Here is a 6,667-nt window from a genome sequence, read left to right as displayed (position 1 = left end):
CGGCCCCCCCACCGCCCGTCCGCCAGCCCTCCGCCCCTCAACTTCCCGGCCCCAGCTCCCGGCGCCGGATCCCGGCTCAGCGCCGCGCCGTCCCCCGCGTCCCCGTTCGCCTCTTCCCTCTCCCAGTCACGTCTCCCGTCCCCTTTTCCCATCTCGTCCTCTACATCCTCTCTCCTCTTCCTCTTCTGTCCATTCCCTGCCGCTCACCTCCTTCTCATCCTCTTCTTCTCATCCTGTTTGCCCATCGTCCCCTTCTCCTCACCCACTTTTCCCTCATTGTCCTATTCTCCCTCCCAACTCTTTATCTCCTCTCTTCTCTCATCTCCCTCTCCCCTTCTTACCCCTTCTCCCTATCCTTTTCTTCTTATCCCCTTCCCCCCATTTTCTTCTCTCCATCCCTCTTCTAGCTTGTCTCGTCTTCGTATCATTCCCATCTCCTTTCCCAACCCTCCTCTTATCCCCTTTCTCTTTCCCTTTCTCCTCAACCCCTTCACCCCATCTCTTCTCTTCACCCATCTCTCCCCATCCCCTTCTCCCTTCGCATCTCCTCACCATTTCCTTTTCCACACACCTTCTGCCCATTCCCTACTCTCCTCTTTCCCCATCACCTTCTTCCATCTTAATTTCCCACAGTCACTTCTTTTTATCTCATGCTCTTTATCTGTTTTCTGTCTTTCATCACCTCCTCTTTCCCTCGCTTCCACCTTCATCCCTAATTTGAAGCGAGAGAATGGAGGATATTAGAATGAAGACGTTTGGAGTTAGTGGTCTAACCTAGGACATAATCCCCAGAAAAGGGAAGTGAGAAAGAAGCTAGCTGGGCAGGGAGTTGGGAAAGGGCCTGAGGGGCCAACTAGGGAGAGAAAGTGGGGAGAGGTGAAATCCGACCGAGGTAGAGAGTAATCCATTTTAAAAGAACTAGAAGAATGTTGACCCCTCCCCTTCTCTCCTTCCTCGTGACTGAGAGGGTTGTGAGAAGAAAAGGTATTCTGAACTTGAAACGTGTACAAATGGTACAAAGAAATCACGCACTTCTGGGGAGAGAGAATGAAGTTTCACTTAAAGCAGAAGAAGGGAGAGTGATTTTGAAAAAGGAGTGAGGGAGAGGTTGGAGTCCTCGATGACATCCAGATTTCTGGCTTGGGCTGCTGGGTGGATGGTGGTGACATTCACTGTGCTAGACAAAAGGAGCAGGAATAGGTGGCAGGTGGTTGGTAGAAAGATGATGACTTTCAATTTTGGGATGCTGACTTTGAAGTGCCTGTTAGGTAAGTAGGTCTGCAGCTTAGTGGAGCGGTCTGGGATGGACATAAATATTTGGGAGTCATCTGCAAATACCGTATAAGCTTGAATATAGGGTGAGGTTTTTGTTTTTCTATTTTTCCAAAATCATCCCTCAGGAAAGAGGGAGTAACCTTCTATTTGAGTCCTTACAAAGTCTCTCATATTACAGGGTTTGCTCTCATTTACTTTATTTTGAACAACAAACCACTGGATAGGGCAGTATGGTATGGTGACTAAGCTTGTGGACTCTGGAGCCAGACAGCCTGGCTTGGGGTCCGGACTCTGCCATGTACAAACTGTGTGGTTTTAGGAAAGTTACTTAACCTGTCTCTGCCTCAGGTTTCTCATCTATAAGGTAGGGGATAAATCTAATACCTATCTCACAGGGAGATGTGAAAATTAAATTATTTAATATATGTAAAGTACTGTATATCTGGTATGTAGTAAGTGCTTAATGAATGCTAACTATTCTTACTATTTGGGCAAGACCCATTAACCTGAAATGTACTCAACAATGCTATTTTGGATGCTTGTAGAGGTCACTTGTCAGAATCAGTAGTCAAAGAAATTTAACACAACTATGATAACTATTCCTGGCAGTCTGATCTCACAACTGCATGTGTTGGATGTCTCTAAATATGCTTTTTAAAGATTGCTTTAAAAAGCAATATGGAGTTCTGAGAGGCTGGAAATGTTCTCTTTCTTGACCTGCGTGATGTTATAAGGGTGTTTCCCTTTATGACAATTCATTGTGCTAAAGACACATAACCAATGTCCTTTTCCGTATAAATGTTATACTTCAATAAAACAGTTAACAATTAAAATATAATTTTTAAAAAGCACTACATTCAGTGATTTTTAGAGATCATGAGTATACTTTTACAGGATGTGTGCCAGAAACCAACTGCCCTAGAGTGATGCAAGTGGGACTTGTGACTTGGGATAAAGTTTCCAACAACTGCATCAAATGTGGATTCAAATTGTGGCGTGTGTTCTACCAAGCCCTTCACTTATACTGAAGAGAAGGTCATCCGTTCTGGGAAAAGGTGTAAGATGACTGAAAAAGTGACACTAATGATGAGAAAGACACTGCTTTTGAAGATGCATGTTAAGAGTATACATAAAATTACTGAATGAATTATGAGAATGAAAAAACAGTATTTCTAAATTAATATATTATTTTATATGATATCTGAGCTTAAATATATGTATAACTAAGTCCATTAAGTAATAAAAGCAGGCTTTCAATTGTTTCATCCACATCTCCAAAGGTATATATCTTCAGGTTGGTCAAGAAACTTTTTGGATTTTCTCATTGGGAAAATAAGAAATTGCCTTAGGTTTTGTTTGCCTTATATGGTAAATGTGGCAGATGGAAAGTAAAACTAAGGGAGTGAATAAGATTGCTCAGGGAGAGCATGTACATGGGGAAGAGAAGGGGACGTAGGACAGACCCTGAGAGGCTCCAACATTTAAAGGTTGAGAAGAGGAGAAGCAGACCTCAAAGGAAGGAAAGAAGAAGTGGCCAGAGAGGGAGAAGAAATAAACTGAGACCAGTGGGGCGACTGGTGCCAAGAGAATGCCAAGAAAGAGCCACAAAGGAAGAGTGGTCATCAAAGTCGAGTGACACAGAGGAGGTCAGTGAGGTAAGCACTGAAAAGTATCCATTGGGTTTGGCCAGAAGGAGGCCACTGGTGACCTTGTTGACAGTGAGGCAGGTGGACTGGTAAGGGTGGAAGCTAGCCAGCACTCAGCAGAGGAACGAGTGGAAGGTGAAGAAGAACTGAAGACTTGAAGAGGGGCCTGAGCCTGTTCTTTAAAGTGGCTTGACTACAGGGAAGGAGAGAAACCTATGGCAGGGGGAGGGAGTGGGTATTTTGAGGGGCAAGAGAATTTTTTAAACGGAGGAGTCTAAATTTATTTACATTCTTGCTTCATTTATTGAAGACATTTAAGTGCCTACTATGTGGCAGCTTTATACTTAAAATACAAAGTTAATGAGGATATGATTAAGGAGCTCACAGTAAGCTATGAAGACAGACCAACAAATTGGTACGGGGAGTATAATGATAAAGGAAAGCATGCGACGTAGCCATCTCATGGGGTTGAGATGACAGCAAATAGTGTCACAAAGATGACACTGGAACTGGAGCTTGAAGGATGAGTGCAAGCTTATCAAAGGAAGAAGTTGGAGGAAGGACTTTCAGGCAGGATAAACGGAAGCATGTCCAAATCACAAAGAAATAACTTCTGGTCATGGGCAGATAGTGTACAGGGGGTAATGGTGGTTCTGAGCAGACTGAGTTGGCTGGAGTGTAGGGCATATGGACTAGTGTGAGAGGACAAAGCAGAAAAGGTAAACAGGGCCAGTCAGGAAGGATTTTAAATGTCAGGAAAAGGATCCAGGCTCTGAAGAACCATTAAAAATGATCAGGTTATGTGTCATCAAGATCATTTTGGCTGTAATATTGAGGATGAAAGGAGACCAAATAGGAGTTAGTTTCAACAAAGTGTTTAAGAGTTACGGCTGCTAACCAAAGTGTCGGCAGTTTGAATCCACCAGCTGCTCCTTGGAAACCCTATGGGAGAGTTCTGCTCTGTCCTATAGGGCCACTATGAGTTGGAATTGATTCAACGACAACGGGTTTTTTTTTTTTTCAATATCTAACTTATAATGGGGGTCTAAATTAAGGTAGTAAAAATAGGATAGGTAAAGAAGAGTAAGATATGAGAGAAATTATGGAGGTAAAACTTTAATGCTTTGTGAAAAGAGATAGTGGAATGGAAAGATTCTAAGATGGCTTCCAGGTTCCTGGGTCATACACTTGTTAGGAGAAAGGTAAGTTGAGGAATTTGGTTTCTGACAGGATGAGTTTAAAATGTATGTGAAGCATGCAAATGAACATGCTTGGTAGGTGGTTGAGTATAAAATTTGGAACTCGGAAGAGAAGTCTGGGCTGAGGATAGATATTTTGGAGCCATCAGCATATAGATAGTAAGTGGAACCATGAGAATGAATATGGTCACCTAGGGAGAGTGTGTAGTGAGAAGACGGTCTTGGTAGGTCTACGAAAGAAAAACTATGAAGGAGATTGAGCAGGAGTAGCCAACAAGGTAAGAATAGAACAAGAGACTAGTGTCCAATGTGTTATCATAGAAGCCAAGGACAGAAACAGCTACTAGAGCGAGAAAGTTGTCAACAGTGCAAAACTACAACAGTAATATGAAGTCTGAAAGGTCTCCACTAGATTTTGGAATCAGTATATAGCTAATCTCAGTGATCAAAGAAGAAGAAGGGAAAGAAACCAGGCGACAGTGAGATACAGAGTGAGTGGAGGTAAAACAGTAGTGACATATGTAAGAGTGAAAACTCTTTAATTGCATGTGAAAGAAACCCAATTTGAATTAGTTTAGGAAAGAGGGGTAGATTTATTGGTCCAGGTTTCCAAACCTGGGAAATGACTGATAAGTGGAACCAGAAGCTCAAATATCATCAAGACTTTCTCTTTGTCTCTAGTTTCTGTTCTTCATTTTATTTTATTTTGCTTGTTAGCTTCATTTTCCACTACTGACTTTTTTTAAAATAAACTTTCTATTTTGGGGAAATTTTAGATTTACAGAAAAGTTGCAAAGATACTACTGACAGCTCCCATGTACCCTTCAATTAGTTTCCTCTAATGATAACATCTTAAATAATTATGGTACCTTTGTCAAAAATAAGAAATTAACATTGGTACATAGGGTTTCCTAGGCTCCATGTCTCTTCTCCCACGCAGAAGCTGGTGGCTTCTAACTGCCGACCTTTCAGTTTGCAGCCGAGCACTTAACCATTTTGCCACTAGGGCTTCTATTGGTACATTACTATTAACTAAACTCCAGACTTTGTTCTGATTTCACCATTTTTTTTTCACTAATGTTCATTTTGTCTCCCAGGATTTAATCCAGGATACCACATTGCATGTAGTTGTCATTTCTTCTTAGTCTCCTCTGGCCTGGGACAATTTCTCTGTCTTTCCTTATTTTTTTATGACCTTGACAGTTTTGGGTGGTGCAAATGGTTACCATGCTAGCTGCTAATTAAAAGGCTGGAGGTTCGAGTCTACCCAAAGACACCTCGAAAGAAAGGCCTGGTGGTCTACTTACAAAAAATCAGCCATAGAAAATCCTGTGGGGTCTCCATAAGTCAGAGTCAACTCGATGGCAGCTGGAACTGGAAAAACAGCTTTGGAGAGTATTGGTCATGCATTTTGTAGACTGCCCCTCAATTTGGGTTTATCTTATGTTTTCTTTATGATTAGATAGAGGTGAAGTACCGTTCGTATCACATCATATCAGGGGGTATATGATATCAAAATGAATTATCTCTGGTGATGTTAACCTCGATCACTTGGTTAAGGTTATGCCTGCTAGGTCTCTCCACTGTAAAGTTGCCCTTTTTCCCTTTCTAGATTCTGTTCTTTGGAAATGAGTGATTAAGTCTAGCTCATATTCACGGAGGGGAGGCTTAAACTCCACCTCCTGGAGGGGGGACATAATATTATATACTCTCTATATATAATATATACAATATGTAACATGTTATATACTATATTTAAGGGGCCCTGGTGGCACAATGGTTAAGTGCTCAGCTGCTAACCAAAAGGTCAGCAGTTTGAACCCACCAGAGGCTCCGCAGGAGAAAGATGTGGCAGTCTGCTTCTGCAAAGATTATAGCCTTGGAAACCCTATGAGACAGTTCTACTCTGTCCTATATGGTTGCTAAGAGTTGAAATCAACCTGATCAATTTTTTAAAAAATTTTATATATGTAATATATATATAATTATATATATGTATATATTACTTGGAATTTTCTGTAAGGAATTTGTGTTTTTGCTTCCTTCCTATTTTTAAAAATTGTTTAAAATATCAATATTATACATGCACTTAGTTTAAAAAATAGTTACATAGGCCTTATAACAACAACAACAAAAATTTTAGAAATCCTGAGGAAGGATTCTGATGACCTAAGTTGGTTCATATGCTCATTCAGATCAATCTTGGGAGCAGGGAGGCAAGAAGATTCCACTTAAAAAAAACGGCAGCTCTCAGTCAGACTGACGTATACTTGTCCTTTTGCCCAGGGCATGCTTTGGTCCCTTCCTCTGTTAAGTGAACACTCATTTAACCTTAGGTCACTTCTCCACAGACATCTTCACCTCAGGTCACTTCACCACAGCCGTCTTCCCTGACCTCTCTGACTAGGTCAAATCCCCATATTATAGGTTCTTATAGCACCTGTACTCCTTTGTGGCAGTTATCACAGTTGCCAAGTTTACATTCTTTCTGGTACATGATTACTTGATTAAATTCTATATCCTACACTAGACAGTAGGTCTGGTTTG

Source organism: Trichechus manatus, unplaced genomic scaffold, assembly GCF_000243295.1.
Source record: "Trichechus manatus latirostris isolate Lorelei unplaced genomic scaffold, TriManLat1.0 scaffold00232, whole genome shotgun sequence".
Classification (NCBI taxonomy): domain Eukaryota; kingdom Metazoa; phylum Chordata; class Mammalia; order Sirenia; family Trichechidae; genus Trichechus; species Trichechus manatus.
The sequence above is the reverse complement of the archived record's forward strand: the minus strand, read 5'-3'. Positions refer to the sequence as shown.